This window comes from Bubalus kerabau, chromosome 23 (assembly GCF_029407905.1).
Source record: "Bubalus kerabau isolate K-KA32 ecotype Philippines breed swamp buffalo chromosome 23, PCC_UOA_SB_1v2, whole genome shotgun sequence".
NCBI lineage: Eukaryota > Metazoa > Chordata > Mammalia > Artiodactyla > Bovidae > Bubalus > Bubalus kerabau.
In genome coordinates this window covers 30,945,001-30,964,992 of record NC_073646.1, presented here as the reverse complement: position 1 = coordinate 30,964,992, position 19,992 = coordinate 30,945,001, and the positions used below count along the sequence as shown (strand labels likewise).

Sequence of the window (19,992 nt, the reverse complement as noted above, 5' to 3'; positions counted from 1 at the left end):
TCTGACACTGTTTCCCCATCTATTTCCCATGAAGTGATGGGACAGGATGCCATGATCTTCGTTTTCTGAATGTTGAGCTTTAAGCCAACTTTTTCACTCTCCACTTTCACCTTCATCAAGAGGCTTTTTAGTTCCTCTTCACTTTCTGCCATAAGGGTGGTGTCATCTGCATATCTGAGGTTATTGATATTTCTCCCAGCAATCTTGATTCCAGCTTGTGTTTCTTCCAGCCCAGCGTTTCTCATGATGTACTCTGTATATAAGTTAAATAAACAGGGTGACAGTATACAGCCTTGACGTACTCCCTTTCCTATTTGGAACCAGTCTGTTGTTCCATGTCCAGTTCTAACTGTTGCTTCCTGACCTGCATACAAATTTCTCAAGAGGCAGATCAGGTGGTCTGGTATTCCCATCTCTTTCAGAATTTTCCACAGTTTACTGTGATCCACACAGTCAAAGGCTTTGGCATAGTCAATAAAGCAGAAGTAGACGTTTTTCTGGAACTCTCTTGCTTTTTCGATGATCCAGCGGATGTTGGCAATTTGATCTCTGGTTCCTCTGCCTTTTCTAAAACTAGCATGAACATCAGGAAGTTCACAGTTCACATATTGCTGAAGCCTGGCTTGGAGTCCACATCAAAAGAAAAAAAACTTTAAAAAATAAATAAAAATAAAGCATGGACTTTAGTTGGTAATAATATATCAATACTGGTTCATTATATGTAACAAATATTCCATGCATTAGTAAGATGTTAATAGGGGGAACTGGGTGTGGGGGTGAATGGAGATACTTTGTACTATCTTCTCGGTTTCTATTTCAATCTAAAATTTTTCTGACAAAATGAAGTCTACTTCCAAGAAAGAGCCACCATCACCACCAAATTTGAAAAACTTTAAAGGGTTACCATCAATTATCTGGAAATTATGTTTGTGAGAAAACCTTATTCCTTTATGATGATGGGTAAGTGAAGCATTGCTGAATTATCTCTGCCTCTCTGAACAAGTTAATGTTTCTAAGAAAAAGAAGGAAGGGAGAGAGGGGAGAAGGAAGAAAATACAAGTGTCTGTGTGTGTGTGTGTTTAAACAAGAGGAAAAAGTGAATTCTAAATTGTTAAAACCTTGGAGTAGAACTTAATCTAATTTATAAGCAGTTCCACTAGAGATGTGTGAGGATTTTTTGTTGTTGTTGTTAAAGAGAAAAACTAGTTTCAAGCATTATTAAGCTTTTTTTTCCCCTCCCAGAAGCTAAGAAAACCATCTGTGAGAACCTGTTTGCATGTTTGTTTTCTACAATAAAATGCAAAATACTTCTTCCTGTTAGCGGATTATACCATATGTCTCTCCCTGTAACAAAATCAGCATGTTTATTAATGAACCCAATCAGAGGCAAAGATTTAGAAAGATTTAAGGAACCGAATTTTCCATTCAATATTTCAGCAAAAGAAACTTCTGGTTAGACATCGTTGTTGTGCTTGGAAAATAGAAGCTTTGTTTTTGCTTTGAAATCAACTGACTTGGCAAGGGACAGAGAGCAGGAGGAGAGCCCCTTTGAAAAAAAAATTTTTTTTTTTTAATTCTGCATTTAAGAAGGGCCCTTTCTGCCTGCTGATTCCCCTGCTGATTTATCCACAGTTTATATGTGATTAATATTTAATTTGATCAGTTTCATTTTTCCAGACAGACTAATTAAAGTGCCTGATGGCCCAAATCCTCCATATCTGAACGTAGTGGCAGGCCTGTGGGCTACGGAGAGTGACAGGAAGTAAATGGGTTAGTTTCAACCATGTTGGAGAGAGCAGCCCATGGTACCCATCGTGGAGATATCTTGATAGTTCCAGCACACCACCCTCCCTGGCAGCCCCGTTGACCATCTGGGTAACCAAGATGGCTGGTGGCACTGGGTGTGGCACAGCCCATTGGAAAAAAAGAAGTCAGACCCAGCACCCACATGACTAGTTCAGGTTCAAGACTAGTTCAAGTTCAGGGTGCTGTCGTGAGCCAAGAGGCTTGCTCTCGCTAGGCTCCAGTTTGCTCATCTGATACAGAAGTATTTCGGCTTTGCTGTCCTTTTATTTCTGAACTTGTGTAACAGTGAACTTGGCAGGAGACCATAAGTAGTGAAAGTCTTGAAAGCCACACTCTGGGCAGATGTTAGGGTAGATGCTCTGTCCGATCCCTGGGTCTGGAAGATCCGCTGGAGGAAGAAATGGCTCCCCACTGCAGTGTTCTTGCCAGGAGAATTCCATGAACAGAGGAGCCTCCCAGGCTACAGTCCGTGGGGTGGCAGAGTCAGACACAACTGAGCGATCAACCCTTTCACTTTCTGTTCTAGTCATTCATCCTCCATCCAGGTCTTCTTTCTAGGTGGTGTGGACAGAACCCTGGAAACTTAGTTCTCGTGTCATTGTTTATCACATGCTATGGCTTCTTAAAAGTCTTACAAGAAAATAAAACACTACCAGGGCACAACTTCAAGGGGGAAAAAAAAAGGGGGTCAATGCTCCTTGGAAGGGCAAGGGGAGCCAATGTGAGGCTGGGCCCAAATGACTCCTTTACCTTCTTCACAGGGTCTGTCGGGTAGCATTCTTGTGCTGTGGCCGTGATACACATGGATCTCAACAATGCAGCTGGTTACCAAAAGTCAACTCTATCCTTGTAGGCATTAGGGAAAAAAAAAAATCTCCATGTTCTAAATGAGCAAGTGAGAGCAGCAGGGAGGTCTGGGTGACTTTGGTAACTACAGAAAGAACTACTGTAAAATCTGGGGACTTGGGCAGGTAGAGGTAAATATTTGCAAGTTGATGGTAATAAAGGTTATTCCTTTTTAAGTGTTTGTTCATTTATTTATGACGGTGCTGGCTCTTCACTGCTGTGTGCAGGCTTTCTCTAGCTGTGGCGAGCGGGAGCTGCTCTAGTTACAGTGCACAGGCTGCTCATTACGGTGGCTTCTCTCGTTTTGGAGCGCAGGCCCTAGAGCAGATGGGCTCCGTAGTTGTGGAGCATGCGCTTGGTTGCCCCGCAGCATGTGGAATCTTCCCAGACCGGGGACTGAACCCATGTCCCCTGCATTAGCAGGCAGATTCCCAACGACCGGACCACCAGGGATGTCCCCTAAGCTGATGACTCTCTTTAATGTATTTTATTTTATTTTTGGCTGTGCTGGGTCTTCATTGCTGTGGAGGGGCTTTCTCAAGTGGCGGAGGGCTGGGGCTGCTCTCTAGTCGCAGCCTGTGGGCTCCTCATGGCAGTGGCTCCTCTTTGTTTTGAGGCACAGGCTCTAGAGTGTGGGCTCAGTAGTCGTGGCTCAGGGCTTAGTTGCTCTGCAGCATGTGGAATCTTTCCAGACAAGGGATCGAACCCGTGTCCCCTGTTTTGGCAGGCAGATTCTTAACCACTGGACCAGTAGGGAAGTCCAAGCTGGATGGTTTTTGAAAAGGATTTGTAAGGTTGTATTGGGAATCCTAGTGGGAAAGCCTTTCAATTCTTCAACTACCCCATCTCTGGGATGGACACTTAGTAGTAGCCCCCAAGCTGACTAAGTCCTCAGACACCCTGCCATCTAGAGAAAAACACTACGCACCAATGAACCGCATGTTCTCCGAGTGCTCTTTAGCCCTTGGATGCTCTGGCTTTCCTTCAGATGTCTCTTAACTCCGTGGCTTTCTCTCCTCAAAGGAGCTAGCCCGGAGGCAGAATGTCAGATGCTTAGCAACAAAGTCCACTACATCGTGTGGCCAGGCAAGAGGGAAGCCAGGGGCTGCAGAGGCTGAGAAGCTAGCTGCCCAGGGGCCAAGATAAGGCTGTGCAACTGATGAGGGAGGGCACCTGGGGAAGATCCAAAAGCCGAGTTCCCAAGTACTGCCCAGAGGATAGGGATCAGCTGTCTTGTTGAACAGTGGCCTTGGATGATGAGCGCTGCTGAGGAGCCATGGGTTGAAGCTTTGAGCCTGTGTTGATTGGATTCGCTCTAGTAGTTGGCTTTGCTCTCGTCTAACACCATTACAGAATGTTCATTCAGTTCAATCCAACAGACATTCGCTGGGTTCCTGTTCTTGCCAGGTAACAGAGCTGTACTCTGTGGATGCAGAGGTGGATAAAATAAGTCCCTTCCCTGATGAAACAATAAACACCATCCATCATGACAGATATTAGATTATCTGGAGAGAACAGTGGAGACAGACCCCTCTGGACAGTTGAAAGTGTGCGGTTAGATGACCACCGATCCATCGACCCTAGTCAGGCACTGTTGAAAACCAAGACCCTGCTGCTGGAAGCAATCCTTTGAGTTCATTAGAGGAGCATTTCATTAATTCTGTTAAGGAATGTTAAGAGGAAAGGTGTAACCTGAAAAAATGATCCCATGAACAAACAAGTGGGTTAAATGAAGCTAGACACGTTGCTTTCCTGAGCAGGTGGTTTTCACCTGCAGGACTTCGCAGGGACATGAGTATACCAGGTGTACTGGGTGCATATCCCAGAGGAGGGCTGCCACTGAGGGAGTTGACTTGGGAATCTCCTTAGAGCTGGGGCCTTCATTCCTTGGCCCCTGGCACAGTGTCCTTTCTGGAGCTGAGACTTCGCAGAGTGGGCTTCCAGCCCCAGCTCTGTCACTCTGGCTGTGATTGCTTGGCCTTGGGAAATCTTCTCCCTCTTCTGACCCCATTTCCTCATCTAGAAAATGTGGTAGTGACACCGGCCTGTCTTACAGGGTCGTTATGAAATGCTGTATGGAAAAGCGGTTTGTACTGCTAAGGACCAGGATCGTGATTACGGCAAAGTGACGATCCTGGTTGTGACAGAGCCCTCCAGGCTTCATTCCTTGACGGCTCTGAGGCTCGAGACCTGTCTTCCTTTCCTGAGATTTCCCTTTCCTCATGATCTTTACGCGCCTCTCTGGGCTACTTCTCGTAACCTTCCCTTACATTAAACCCCAGAGGCTTCCAGTTTTGAATCTTTCTTTCCACCCTGAACTGTTTTCTCTCGGGTTTTCCTTGTGTCAGCATTCCCCGTATACCCACGTTTCTGTCTCTAGTGTTAAGTTATCTCGTGAGCTCTGGATCCAGACCGCCAGCTTCTCACCAGGCATCTCTGTGTGATCGCCTCCAACTCAACCCCACACGTGTGCCTCTTTGTCTCCGAGGGTCATCTTAAGTGCTGCTGGGAAATTCCTGCCCTTCTTTCGAAACCCAGCTCAACTGCCTCCTATGTGTGTGTCCTCCTCTGTGCTCCCAGAGAATTCTGTCCCGACATCTGACACCCCACTGTTCACACTGGCGCTGTGGTTATCGGCGGGGGTTTTGTGGAGTCAAGGACTGTTGGTTACTTGTGTTTAAATCCTCATCACTAAGCAGAGCGCAGGCCACGTGGCCTCCAGTCTGTTAAGCTGGATGCATATGTCTCATTCTAGTCATGCCTCTGCAGCAGAGGGGAGTTTCATCTTTAATGCCACATCTGGCTTTACACCAGAGGCCTGAACCTGCCGGGTGACAGTTTTGTTCTTTTCCCTGCCAGCTAAGGCTTGCGGGTACCCAGAAGCAGAACCCCCCCCACAGAGGGGCCAGAGGAGGCCACAGGTGCCGCTGGCTGCAGCCGCCCCTCGGCTCTGAGCCAGCCAGCCCCCAGCCATTGACCACGGTGGCGAGCAGGAGGCCCACCCCCTCTCCCCCAGCTCTGGCCGAGCCGTGTTGATATTCTGGCGGCATAGCCGAGCTTGTTATTGAGCACATGCTTTGCAGATTAGCCTGTTTGTATAGCCAATCGAACATGTGCTCCATTAAAAATTAAAGCATCCTGTTTTAAGGATGGAGCAGGAGACATCAGCTGTGCCACTGTGTAGCAGACATGCAAAGCCCCAGAGCCCATTAGCATAGGTTACAGCAAATGTTAATCAGCGCCAGCGCAGTTAAATAATGCAGTTTGTGCAGATGGCAGCTACTGCATCTCCTCGCAGATGTGTCCTCCGGTCCCGGAGGTTGCTGTATCACAGGACTTGTCAGGAGCAGTCAGATCTGATGCTGACTGTCAGCGTCACCTTCTGTGTCTGCGCGCATCCACCAGTCAGCCAAGAGGCGATGCAGGCCCTCCTTCCAGAAGCCGGAGCAGAGAGTTGTTTGCCTGTGGCTCCGAGTAAGGCAGGAATATTCTGCCAGGTAGCCAAGAGGACCCACAGCACACGGCCTCAGTCTGCTCCGTGAACGAACCCAGCTGCACCCCGCACGCGCGGCGTCCAAGCCAGGTGGAGTCAGGAGGCTCCCACCTTCGCTCCTGCCGGCTCTCCTGTTGCGGGTGGGGAGCGTTGATGAGTTGTTCCCTGGCTGGCACAAATGTTGAGATATGTCGCTGTCTCCGAAGTTGGAGTTCCTATGGCTCCCACTGTGCAAACGGGGCCTGATTCAGAGCAGCAACGTGTTGTTCCCGAAGCCCAGGCCCTTGGTTCCCTGCTCCAGGTGTCCCTACCGTTGGGTCCCCAAATAGACACTCAATGCAAAATTAAGGAGCAAATCACTGTTTGCATTGCCAGAAGTTAAGAACCAACTGATGGTAGAAGGAAAAGATCAAACTCAGCACTGGGCTAGTTCTTAGTGAAGAACTAGTAGTTCTTTCCTAGCAACTAAGCAGGAGGAGGGGATCCTTCAGTGAAAGGACTGATACCCGCTGGCATTCACCCATCAACCCCTGGGAGCATCCCTTCAGCCGGTCAGTGACAGTAGCAGGTAAAACTGTTGTTTAGTCGCTCATTTGTGTCAGACTCTTGTGGGACCCCATGGACTGTAGCCTGCCAGGCTCCTCTGTCCATGGAATCCTCCAGACAAGAATACAGGAGTGAGTTGCCATTCCCTCCTCCAGGGGATCTTCTCACCCCAGGGAACGAACCCACATCTCCTGCATTGGCAGGTGGGTTCTTTACCACTGAGCCACCAGGGAAGCCCAGCAGGTACAGTTACTGAGCCCCATAAATGGAAACCTCTGTCCTCAAGAGAAGATGTGACTGAACTCAAGTAATCAAGTATAGGGCATTTTTAAATAGAGAGGCAGAGACGATGTCTCTTGGTATAGTTGAATGACTTACTTAAAGGTGTAACTTCAGCTCTGTGAAAAATGCACTACTATAGGACAACCCCTTCCTGAGTGTTATCAAACATGTGAGTGATGATCTAGCCATGAGAAAAATAGTAACAAAGTTTATTCCTCTGCTGTGTTTCTGGACTGCCCACCTGTGTTCCCAGGCGGAGCACATTGCTTGCTGTGATGTAGTGTGTTGCTGTACGTAAGTGCGCTTGTAGAAACGAGGCTCGGGAGCAAAGCCTTCTAGCTGTCCTTCTCCTCCCCTTCTTCTATGAAAACAGATAAGTTGTTCCTCCTTCATCTTAAGAAAATGCTACTTTGAAAGCCATGCAGCAGGTTATATCACGTCTGCCCTTTCTTACCCACTACCACCCACCCCCTGCCCGAGTTTGTTGAAATTTTTAGTGTTGTAGTTGAACAGTCTTTACACTACGACTCAGCATTCACGAGGGCAGTCCGCCTGAGCCTCCTGACCTCCTTGCCTTCAGTGGTCTTCCTTCCATCCACCTCAGCCCTCCAACCCCACTGCCATGCACTCCATCCTGTCACTACTGATAACAATACCAAGTGTAGGGTTGTGATTTCCTGGTCACTGGAGACAAGGAGGTCAAGGAAATGGGGAGTCCAGGAGGCTTGCCGGAGGACCCTGACCATCCTGGACTCCTCATTCCTTGACCTCCCTGTCTCCAATGATTGGGAAATCACAACTCCAAAGACTTTAAGACTCCCAGTGCTGGCCTCAAAAGTTCTTCCCATCTGTAGCATACAGTAAGTCCCCTCCATACAAACAGATTCCATTCTGCAAACACATTTGTAAGTCCAGTTTGTTTTTAATTCCAACAGCGTTAGCCTAGGTACCCACTAACACAATCAGCTATACGGTACTGTACTGTGACAGGTTTATAATACTATTCATACAAATGAGACATAAAAGACAAACACACAAAAAAATAAAACATTTTTAATCTTGCAGCACAATACCTTTAAAAGTACAGTAGTATAGTACAGCCACTGGCGTACAGGGCCTCATTCACGTCTTTGGAAGTTCATAACTTGAAGGCTCCTATGTAGGGGACCTACTGTGCTTCACTGACAGGTTCCTTTCCTCTTGTTTTTCCTAAAACCTTTGTCTTAAAGCATCTAATGTCCTGTTACTGAGGACTAAAACAAACCTAGACAGCATATTAAAAAGCAGAGCCATTACTTTGCCAACAAAAGTCCATCTAGTCAAAGCTATGGTTTTTCCAGTTGTCATGAATGGATGTGAGAGTTGGATTATAAGGAAAGCTGAGTGCTGAAGAATTGATGCTTTGGAACTATGTTGTTGGAGAAGACTCTTGAGAGTCCCTTGGACTGCAAGGAGATCCAACTAGTCCATCCTAAAGGAAATCAGTCCTGAATGTTCATTGGAAGGACTGATGCTGAGGCTGAAACTCCAATACTTTGGCCTCCTGATGTGAAGAACTCAGTCATTGGAAAAGACCCTGATGCTGGGAAAGATTGAAGGCAGGAAGAGAAGGGGATGACAGAGGACGAGATGGTTGGATGGCATCACTGACTCAATGGAATTGAGTTTAAGTAAGTTCTGGGAGTTGGTGATGGACAGGGAAGCCTGGTGTGCTACAGTCCATGGGGTTGCAAAGAGTTGGACACGACGGAGCGACTGAACTGAACTGGAAACAAAGTTGTATAATCCCCGGTCAAATACAGTTGATGTTTTTAGTGTATTGGGTTATGTCGTTGAAAGCAGCAGAATTAAGTAAAAGCAGAATGGGACAAAAGATTGAAAGTGTGACTTAAAGTTGCAACTCTCTGAAGTGCTTTGGGTATTTCAGTCTCTTTACTTGTTAGTATATATATCATAGCATCTGTCCTTTTCCTTTACACAAGTCAGACTCTAGAAAGTTTTAAAAGTTTGTGTCTGTGATCAAAAGTGAGATAAAATGGTCCTGTTTCCCTGCCCTGGCTTGGAAGGAAAGTTTCCAAGCCAGGGGGAGACTGTCATTGCCATGTGATAATTTAATTCCTCTAGTCTTTACTCTCCCTTTCTAAATCTTGGCATATGAGATCATAGGTTCCCTCTCCATTTTCAAATTGGCGTCTTTCTTGTTTTACATAAGAGTCTGATGCCTCATTTGAACCAGTATACCACCAAGACCCTTGCTCTGAAGACTGCATATTAGAATGCTTTTGGCTGCAAGTAACAGAAGGCCTAGCCAAAAATGGCCATAAAAGAGGGATGTTCAGTTAGTTATCTCACAAAATAAATGTCCAGAGTTAGCCATATGAGTGTGTGGGACCAGTTTCTCTGAGGATCTCCTAGCTTCTCCTTAAGTAGACAAGCTAGCTACTCCAGCTGTAAGCTTTGGGTCCCCACGTTATACTCCAGGAAAAGGAAGAGGACAGACCTCCTCCTTCATGTATGTTTCTTTGTATTTGGAGGGAAAATCCTTTCCAGAGGTTCTGCAGCATTTTCTCATTCATCTCATGAATGACAGGCTTGAACTTGGTCACCCGTCTACCCAAACCAGTCACTAGCCAATACACGTTAACTTAGACTGTAGATCATCTCCTGGGCTGGGCCCATGGCTGTCTGATACCTGCACAGAGCTGGTTTTTCTGATAGCAGAGACCAGGGTGCAGTCTGCTGAGCAGACAACCAACTCTGCCATAGGCTGTCTTCTACAGCAGTACAACCTGTGGCTTCTGCTAGGAAAAAAACTCACTCCAGGTGGAGTAGAAGGTTAGCTTGGCATCTGTATTGATAGGCTAGGATATTATAAAGCCTTTAGAAGTGATCTTGGAATACGTGCTTATTTATGTCACCCCTGGTGGCACCAGTGGTAAAGAACCCGCCTCGCCAATGCAGAAGACAGGAGACGTGAGTTTGATCCTGGGTCAGGAAGATCCCCTGGAGGAGGGCAGGGCAACCCACTCTAGTATCCTTGCCTGGAGAATCCCGAGGACAGAGGAGCCTGGCGGGCTACAGTCCATGGGATCACAAAGAGTCAGACACGCCTGAAGCAACTTAGCACATGCTCATGCCCTATTCATTTACATACCTTGAGGACAGTGCTTACCACACAGCACCATGATTCTGTATCTGTGTGTCACAAGGGGCCCCTCATTTCTTCTGTCCAGAGCACCCAGGAACTTAATACAGATAGGGGCTCTCTCAGTGTTTGCTGAGTGAATGAATAAATGAATGAAATAAGCAAACAGTAAGATATTCTTTAAAACTTTTATCGATGTATAGTTGATTTACAATTTTGTGTTAGTTTTGGATGCACCACAAACTAATTCAGTTTTATGTGTGTGTGTGTGTATATATATATATATGTATATTCTTTTTCAAATTATATTATAGGTTATTATAATATATTGAATGTAGTCCCCTGTGCTATACAGTAGATCCTTGTTGTTTGTTTTATATATGGAAGTATATATCTGTTAATCCCAAATTCCTAATTCATCCCCCACTTTACCCCTTGGTAGCCGTAAGATTATTTTCTGTACTGTGAGTCTGTTTTTGCTTTGTAACTAAGTTCATTTTTATAATTTTTTATTCCATAAATAGGTGGGGATGTGATATTTGTCATTCTCAGACTCACTTCATTTTAGTAGAATAATCTCTAGGTCCATGAGCAAGATATTGTTGAAGCATGTCTTATGAAGAATACTTGAAATAATTACAAATGTTTACCTGAATAATTGAATGAATGAACACACAAATGAATAAGCAAATGATGGCTGAAGTGTTCTTGAAGCTCAGTTCTGTGAACTGTTAAAATGACTATAAATGTTTGCCCAGAGAAGACAAGTTCTGAGGAATACAGAGACTTTCTGCAGTGCTGTACCTAAAATCCTTTCAAGTGAAAAAGAGATTAGAATCACCTTGTGGGATATCTAAGAATAGAGCTAGGAAGAATGAGTGGAAACTACAGGAAGACAGAGAGCTCTTTCTTGCTCTGAGCTAAAATCTCACAGTGGAGCTTTGTAAACATGGAACTACCTACCTCAGGAACGAGTGCTCTTGCCATCACCAAGCACTCGCCACTTGGCAGGATATTGTAAAGGAGAGGAAAGTTCCATTTATCACTGGAGATCGGACCAAAGGATGTTTATTCTCTGATGTAACCCAGTAGTGATAACGGCTCTCTGAAATTTTAAGAAAATTTAAGGAACTAAACTCTTACCTCTAAAGACTGAAATGAAGGAAGCACAGCAGTTATTTCTAAAGTCACAAGAGATTTTATGCTGCTCTGAAACACCTGTGCGTAATCCCACCTGTGTTTATTATTCCCAATTATATGTGCTGTTCTCTGGAGCTCAATTTTGTGATGGAAGGATTTTTTGAAAATAAAAAGTTCTTGAGGACTTCCCTTGTGGTCCAGTGGTTAAGACTCAGCACTTCCAGTGCCTCCATTGCAGGGGCGCAGGTTCGATCCCTGGTCAGGGAACTAGGATCCCACATGCCTCACATGGTGCGGCCAAATTTGGGTTCATCTGTCTTAAGGGGATCTGCGTGGATTATGAAAGTTCGCCTTTGTACTCCTGTTGTCTTCACAGAGAGAATGAAGAGAAGTGCTCAGCTTCTGAGGGGAGGGGAAGTGAGGCTGCGTCCCCATGTCTCTCTCACATGGGCTGTCTCGCCGCCTAACCACAGAAGTGAAAGTCAGAAAAGAGATGGAGATTGAGGAACTGTGGGCCATCCTTCACTCTTCTTGTCGTTATAGTGAGGAAGTGCACTGCATATGTATGGTCCCTCAGTAAAACAGGTGTTCTGCCCTTAAAATGGTAATTATAGGCTATTTCAGATCAATGATCTTCACTTATGTCATATCACTGTGGTATTTTTTTCAACGGTTAACCACCCTGTGATATAGAAAGCTTGCTCACGCTTGAAAAAATCAAAATGCATATAGATTTTCTGAAATAAGCCTCCTTTCTGGAAGTATTTTGTGGTTAATTTCAATATGTAATATCCTGAGGAAGGTTTAGGTTGACTTTTTTTACTTGAGTATAAAATTTGAAAAGTAAAATCACTGTGCAATGAGCGATTTTACTTCCATTAGCCTAATGTCTTTGTGGTTTCATTTGAGGTCACCTAGTAGATTATTTTTCTTGCATTATTTCATCAGCTGTCGGTTCTATTAATATAATGTAATTCATTCAGTGCTGTGATTTTTAAGACATGACTGTAAGCACAGAAGGCAATGTGTTTTTGAAGTTTATTTGGATGATTGCAGGGTATCAGACTGCCTCAGTCTTCTTCATGCTCAGCGTCCGGAGGGTCACTTAAGGATTGTATATGATCTGGGATTGTCAAGTGGTGATTCATGCCTGTGTTTTTATAGCCAGCACATAAAAATATATCTGCAGCTTCTTTATTATCATCTTTTGAAAGACAATGGCTTGCTTGTGGGATATGCAACTGTGTTTACTACTTAGGTTACAAGATATGTGATATATCTCTTATTCAACACTAACAGTAACCCTTTCCAGGAGGTTCATTTCAAGCTCATTCTATTAGCATATTCACTCTTTGGGCTTTGATTACAATGTTGTGAATTTATGTTTGCGTAGTTGGTGGGTATCATTCAGGAAATCATTTGAAGATTATTCCTTAAACAATAGATAAACACATCGTTCCCTAGTAGTTATCAAGAAATTGCATATTGTCCTCTCTTGAACTTGAACATATGATGGAGGTCCTTGGAATCACCTGAAAAATTGGTTCTTTAGTTTGTATTTTGAATATGAGGATAATTTTTAAATGTTATAAATAAGAAAGCCCTACAGAGTCATAGTTGTAGCTTTTGCCGTCTTGAAACATATAAAATGCATTTACTGAAATACATGTGGATGAAATGATGTAATATCTGGGGTTTGTTTTAAAATTATCTGAAAAGATGGAAGCAGTTGGAATGGGTAGGGTGAAGATGAAACAAGGTTGGCTGTGAGTTGATTATTGTTGAAACTGGGTGATGGTAGATGGGCATTTATTGTATAAACACTTTTATATGTGTTTGAAAAACACATCCATTTCAAAAAAAAAAATACGCCAGGACTATAGAGTGACTGTGAATTTACTTGTGCTTATAAAAGGAAAATGTATTTTTATAATCACCGAAGCATCTATATGTTTGAAAAATACCAATCATTACGTGAAAGTGGCATGTGATTTATGGAGCCTAGAGACAGAGTTTGGTGTTCCTGGATTCTGTAACCCCTTTGCTATAACCATTAAAGCAGAATAGAGAAGCAAGTTCAAGGCAGCTCGATTCATACTGTGTACACAACCACAGAGAACATTCCAAGCAATGTGAACCTTGAGTGCTGAAGAACGCGTGTCACTTCACAAACACACTGGTTGCTATGCTGCTTAGAAAAGGCAGTGCCCTGTGGAGGAGGCTGTGCTCGAGCAGTGAGAACATGGAACAGAGCGTATAGGGCTGAGGCAGGCTGGAAAGTCTAGCACAGGAAGCAAAGAATCTGATCCGTTCAGAGCGTCAGGGGCCTCCAAGTAATAGCAGCCTTATCCTAATTCAGGCTCCGTCAAGCTTGCCCTTGGCCAACTGTCACCAAGGCCAAAAAGACCCATGATTTCCTTTTCTGACCTCAGTCGTATTGACCTACGCCTTCTGTCTCCTCCTCACGCAGAATTTAAAACATCTACATTGTATTTCGATTTCTGTGAAGATTAGAGAGTAGTCTCACTGTCTTTTGTTCCTGGCCAGTTTTCAGTGGGACCTTATTGCCTCGAAATTCTTGGCCTATAAAAGCATGCAGGCGAAATTACCCTTAATTTATAATTATATAGATTTAAAATCTCAGATTACGTTGGAATCAAATATCTAGAATGAATCAGCCCAAGGAAGGTGTTTCTTTTTTCAAAATTATTAATTATTGGAATATTATATAAAAAAATAACATTGAAACACTTAATTCATGGTTCAGTTCTGTTGTTCATTTAAAGGTTTAACTGTTTCCCACTGTTTAAATATCTCTATCTGATCTTTCATGCTAACCTAGCATGTCCAAAATATTGAAAACCAGATGAATGAGCAAGGAATTTAAGGAGTACTCCCTCAGTGAAGCCAGAAGGATTTTCTTGAGGAGGGAAAAAAAAAAAAGAATGCATGAAACTTATTTAACAAGAAAGATTTGAGTCAGGTAATCTACATAATATATCCACTGGCATTAAAGCTGTCATCTTGGTATAGCATTTCTGGTACGAATTTCGCAATAGCTGTCTTTCACTGTCGGTTCTAATAAAGAGTGTTGGTCAGCTTAAATTCCCTGGGAGCTCAGAGTTATGTTTTGTGAACTGCGTGTGCCTGAGGCCTCTCATGCATGATTTAAACTGCTTTGTAAATGTCAATAGGTGGAAAAGCATCGGATCCCTCGTAGATTTCTCCAAACCCTCAAAGATGAGTACGCCATGTATAAACCATGCTGCGCTCTCAAGGCCATTGCCGTTTTTTACTCTCGCCTAACTGGGGGTTTTAAGGTATTGCCAGGAGCAAAATATCAGTGTGTGCATGTCTCGATCCAACTGGCCAATGAAACCCTTTATTAAGAAAACCTTTGCACCAGAGAAACGTCTCCAGTGACCTGAGATGGGCCCACCTCATGAATGTTGAATGTTCTTCAAACTCTGTTTCTTCATTCTTGATTTTTTATTTTTTTCAAAACACACATTTGACTCGATTGAATTTGCTGATCCCATAGCACTGCATTCATTTCATGGACCCTGCTATGGAATGGTAGAAAAAAATATTTCCGTTGGGAGCTCCCAGACATGGGTCCCCTCCTGGTTCTGTCTGTCTCTGGCTTTTTGTTGTTGGGCAAGCCACTTAGCCTTTGAGGGGGGCCCCACTTTTTCATTCATTGAAGTTGAATCCAGGAGGTTGCATTAAATGATCTCCAGTTATTCCTCTCAGCTCTTGCATCATGATTCCAAGAGATAGTGACAGACAGCCAGTGTGACACTTTTAAAGCCATGGGAGCACATGGGACTTTTTAATTAGGCTTATTCTCCTGTCTTCCGGGCAGCACAGAGTGCCAGCAGGAGCCCCCAAATGGCCAGCAGCGATCGGGCAAAGTGACCTCAATGTCAGCCCAAAGGCTCATCAGCTCATTTGCGTTCACAGCACTTCTTTGTGCTGTTTTCCTGTCAGCCTGTGTCCCCCTCGCCGCCACTGCCCCGCAATATCTGCCCCCTCCACTCCCCGGATTCTTTAGCTGAAAGGTGTCTTCTAATGTCTGAAGAGGCTGAATCGCATGGCATTCCAGGGTAGAGGCCCGCAAATGAGCAAAAACACTATCCTGGCTTTCTCATGGTGGTTTCTGCTCCACTCTTATACTGCCTTGCCCAGAGCCTAGGGACAGACGTGCTTGGAAAACGCTTGTCACATAATCATTGCAGAGCAAATTCGTTCAGAGTCAGCCAGGAAGACAGAGATGGCCTTTTGTTCACCTTCTTTTATTTTTTCATTCCCACCCAGTTCCAAATGAGCAACTTTGGTCTTCTCTTTCCACATGCTCACTTTCTCACAGTGTCTTTCTGAGGCGACCATTTCCGGGGTAGCCCTGAAGCTGGCCTGCCACGTCTAATCCTGGCCCTCCTCTGACTGTGTGACCTTGAGCACTTCATGTAACCTCTCCGTGTCTGTTTTTCATCTGTGAAATGGACATCATATAAGTACCTGCTTCAGCAGGTTGTGAGATTTAAATTCAGCTCTAACATAACGCCCTAGAGTTGTGCCTGTCAATGTTATTAACATTGGTTTTTTTTAAAAAAATTATTATTTAATTTGAACTTAAAAAAAAAAAAGATCCAAGGACAAACCAACTGTCCTTTTTTTCTCTTGGGTTGGGGGGGTGGCAGGGAAACACTTGCTTAATGCCCACCATCTCCACCCCAGTGAGGAGTGGTCTGAAGAGGGCAGAGCCAGCGGTCCAGGGCCTTGCTCACTGAGGCCAGGTCCGTGTTTGCCTGGTTAGGAGCACACCACGGCCGTGTCCACACCACAGCTGGTTGGGAACTCCACAGCCTGGAGAGGCCTTTGGAACCCTGTCACCACCAGCGTTCCATCTGTGTGTTTGGAGAATTTCAAGTAAGCACATTCTTCGTCACCCCCTGCCATGACCTCAGGGTTACTTTCTGCGGTTGTTGACAAATTTTTAGACATCCCAGGTTTTATCAGCGGAAACCTTGAAGAGTGACAAATGGTTCTTGGAAGACTTGGTACACACTCTAAAATGTCAGCTGGCTCATTTATAACCGGCGATGTCCAGTGTCTAAGCCATGCTATCAGCATGGTCTATAGATAACACACCCTCACGATGCTCCGGGCTCCCCGAGCACTTTGTGCAGCTGTTCTGGTTGCAGACCCAGTTGACATCTATAATAGATATCAAATGGAGAGCCTCTTATTTTATCACTCTCTGTGTTTCAACACTGGCGGTCCCCGGGGACTGTCGGAAGCAGGCAGCCGGCACATTATGGGAAAGGTGACTTGCTGAGCCCGGGTGCCCCGAGGACATTATTAAGTGCTGGGGAACCTTGTTAGCTCATAAAGTTGGTTCAAACCAATTATTGCTGTGCGACCATTCCCGTTGCCAAGAATGTAACTCTTTTAAATTCTTGCCCATAAAGCCGGTCTTTCCATGACATGATATCATAGAGCAGGGCTTCTGATCTGGCTGCGGTCGTGTCCCACTGGCTGCAAAGACTAAACATTGCATTTGCTGCTCAATACTGGTTACCCTTCAGTGCTTCATGGAGGCAGCAAGACTACTATTTATAGATTTACTTTCTGTCTCCCTAGTTCAGCACAGTCAGTTTTGACACACTGTCCCAGTAATCTGATCAGCCATGCTGCTTTTAAATGAAGGTCTAGGCCTTGGCCTCTGCAGAGAGGCGACAGCTGTCAGATACAGATAGTAGGCTGCAGATCCTGGCTGCTAAAACCCTCTCATTCATTCCCGTTACAGATCATTGACCACAGCTTGAAGCCGTGCTTTACAGTCGGCCGATTAGTTGGCAAGAGATCTACATACTGTATTAGCAAGGTCAACCACTGAGATAAAGGCAAAAACTCAAACCCTGCACTATTTTTAAACCAGTAGCCATTTGTTAAAGCTGGTTATTTTGGTACGTGTCTCTCTTCCTTGCTTTTTTTTTTTTTTCTCTCTCTCTCTCAAAACAGAACTAAAGAAACTTGCTAAAACTCTGTCAGAGTTAATGAAGACGGTGAGATGATTCAGATCTGAGAAGGGTGTGGTCTTTCTCAGAAACTCTTTCAGGCCCTGCAGTGTAGACAACTGTGTGAGCCATGCCCACTCCTTGTTTTAACCAGAGCATATTTGGAGAGCTCAGCCCAGGGATCCTAAAAATGTTTGACCCGTCCACGAGAGTGGGTTAGGCGGATCTGGCCTGTAGAGAGCTGAGTCACGGCTCACACAGGGTTTATTGAAATCCCCGCCCAGTCCTACCTGCAACAGCCGGTCTTCACTGTTGGCTCACGTGAAGAGGCCTCATCTACAGGGACTCCATTCTCCGGGGTCATCCCTCACCCAGCACCTTGCTTGAAGCCTGACTTTGTTCCACGTGCTTCACATCAGACTTGCTGGAGGAGAACTTGAACCCTGAGAAGCCTCTCATCACAAGGTGATCCGCTGACTTCATATCCAATGAACCTTGAATCTTATCTTTACCCAGAATCTTATCTTTATCTGACTACCAAATCTGCTCCGCCCCAACCCCCTCCTGTCTGCTGTCTTCCCTCCGGCTCCTCCATCTCCACCGAGCATCCAGTTCCCTTCACGACCTCCACCCGCCCCCTCACTTGCCTCTCTTTCCCTGACGACCTCTCTATTCTCCTGCAGGGACACAGCCCATTCTTTTCCAAGGTTTTGCTCTCTTCTGCCTTCCTCCACATTGCCTTCCATCTGTGCTGTGAACTTGTCGAGTTCCCATCTCCCCTCTGATCTCCTCTTTCGCTCTCTACACTTTATTGACTTAAGGACCAAGTTTGGTTTCCCGAGGGCTCAAGGGCTCGCCGGGCCCTTGACAGTAAGTCTCAGTCTGCCAGCTCCCTCCGTCTGCCCTTCCCTACGGCCATGCACCCCTGTCCCGAGTGAACCCAGCACAGTCAAGCTATTTTCGCTGTTTTTGCTATTTTTTTTATTTTGCTATTTTTGTCTCCTCTCCTCTTCCCCTGGAGAACCTTTCGAATGACAAGTCTTAGGACAGCTAGTAAACTCAGTGTACATCCTCAATAAATGTTTGTAGAATAAGAGCATAAATACAAGTCAGATGTTTGACATTGTTATCAGCATGTTCCAATCCTCTGAACTACAGAATTTGGGGAAGGAGGTTAGGTTTGACCACAAACAAACTTGAGCTTGAAGGCCCCCTAGAACTATGGAGGGGGGCAAATAACTCTCTGAGAGCAACCAAATGTCTCATCTATAAAATGAGCTGAATGATAGCAGTTTCAAAGGTTGTTTTATTTTTAAATGTTTATTTTTGCCTGCACTGGATCTTCACTGGTGCCCTCGGACTTTCTCTAGTTGCGGCGAGCGAGGGCTGCTCTCTAGTTGGGGTTCACGGGCTTCTCACGGTGCTGGCTTCTCTCATTGCGGGGCATGGGCTGCTGTGCACATGGGTTTCAGTAGTTGCAGTTAACAGACTCCAGAGCTCGGGCACATTAGTTGTGGTGCCTGGGCTTAGTTGCCCTGCAGCACGTGGGATCTACCCAGACCAGGGATTGAACCGGTGTCTTTTGCATTGCAAGGCGGATTCTTAACCACCGGACCACCAGGGAAGCCCTCAGAAATTCTTCAGAAGATAAAAGGAGGAAAATGCCTAGGCAGGACCTGGCCAGTGGAAGGAACCTCATGGGTGTTAACTACCCTGCTGGGCCGTGCAGCTCCTTCACCTGTCAGTGTTCTGTGGAATTCATTCCCATTTACCCTCGGAAAGCTACAGGCAGGACTCTTCAGTGACAGAGAGAAGGCTGGGAGTTAGGTAAACCCCCATGGTTTCCTGGCTTTTTACTGTAATAAACAAGGGGATATTTAACCAGACTTTGGCCCACAAAAGGTGACTCACTCTCACATTCTCAGCTTCCTGCTCAGGGAATCGATGTGGAAACCAGGCTTCCACTTCTCTGCTTCACACTGGAGCTGGGTAACTTGAGCCTGAAGAGAGGAGCCTTGGGGAAATCTCAGCCCAGCTACGGTGGGGTGTGTGCAAGGGAGGGCATGCCAGCCCTGGAAACTCCACGGGCCTCTGCTCCAGTCAACAGGGTGGTCACGCCTGCTCCGGGGCGAAGCAGCCATCTTGAGGTGGGATTTGGAAGGAATCTGACCCTGTCAGGACTGAGGGAGAGGACCTGGGTCCCGTGCAGAGCAGCTTTGGAATATTAATGATGCCCTGTTGTTCCACAGGGGAAGCGTGTCCATTTCATTTATTTGCAGTAAAACATGAGATGAGGGAGCTTCCCAGGCGGTGCAGCAGTAAAGAATCTGCCTGCCAATGCAGGAGACGAAAAAGACAAAGGTTCAATCCCTGGGTCAAGAAGATCCCCTGGAGGAGGAAATGGCAACCCACTCCAGTATTCTTTCCTGGGAAATCCTATGGACAGAGGAGCCCGGTGGGCTACTGTCCATGGGGTCGCAAAGAGTTGGACATGACTGAGCACACTCACTCTCTCTCTCACACACACACACACACACACACACACACACACACTAGATGAACATTTGCAGGCAGCTTATGTATTTGTCAAATTCAGGAGTAATTCCGGCACGTGATGGGGGTGAGGGAGTCATGGCGATTTCATGAATCTTCTGTCATGAGTTCTGGGTCCCAGGAGTCACTTGGCCTAGCGGCGGCAGCCGGGACAAAGGGGG

At 45.4% G+C, this 19,992-nt stretch overlaps 1 protein-coding gene and 2 long non-coding RNA genes across 6 annotated transcripts in view; 2 read left to right on the top strand and 1 right to left on the bottom strand.

Moving 5' to 3' along the window:
• AUTS2 (activator of transcription and developmental regulator AUTS2) overlaps nucleotides 1-19,992 on the top strand; it is a 1,208,818-nt gene that overhangs the window by 964,519 nt on the left and 224,307 nt on the right. The window lies entirely within an intron of this gene.
• Nucleotides 17,288-19,992, top strand: part of LOC129638195 (uncharacterized) — a 4,463-nt gene continuing 1,758 nt past the window's right edge. The window contains exon 1 of the long non-coding RNA XR_008707727.1: nucleotides 17,288-17,743. This is a non-coding gene — a long non-coding RNA (uncharacterized LOC129638195). The remainder of the gene's footprint in view (nucleotides 17,744-19,992) is intronic.
• The window catches only part of LOC129638198 (uncharacterized), a 3,980-nt gene continuing 3,892 nt past the window's right edge, over nucleotides 19,905-19,992 (bottom strand). The window contains exon 3 of the long non-coding RNA XR_008707730.1: nucleotides 19,905-19,992. This exon is cut by the window's right edge and continues 245 nt beyond it. This is a non-coding gene — a long non-coding RNA (uncharacterized LOC129638198).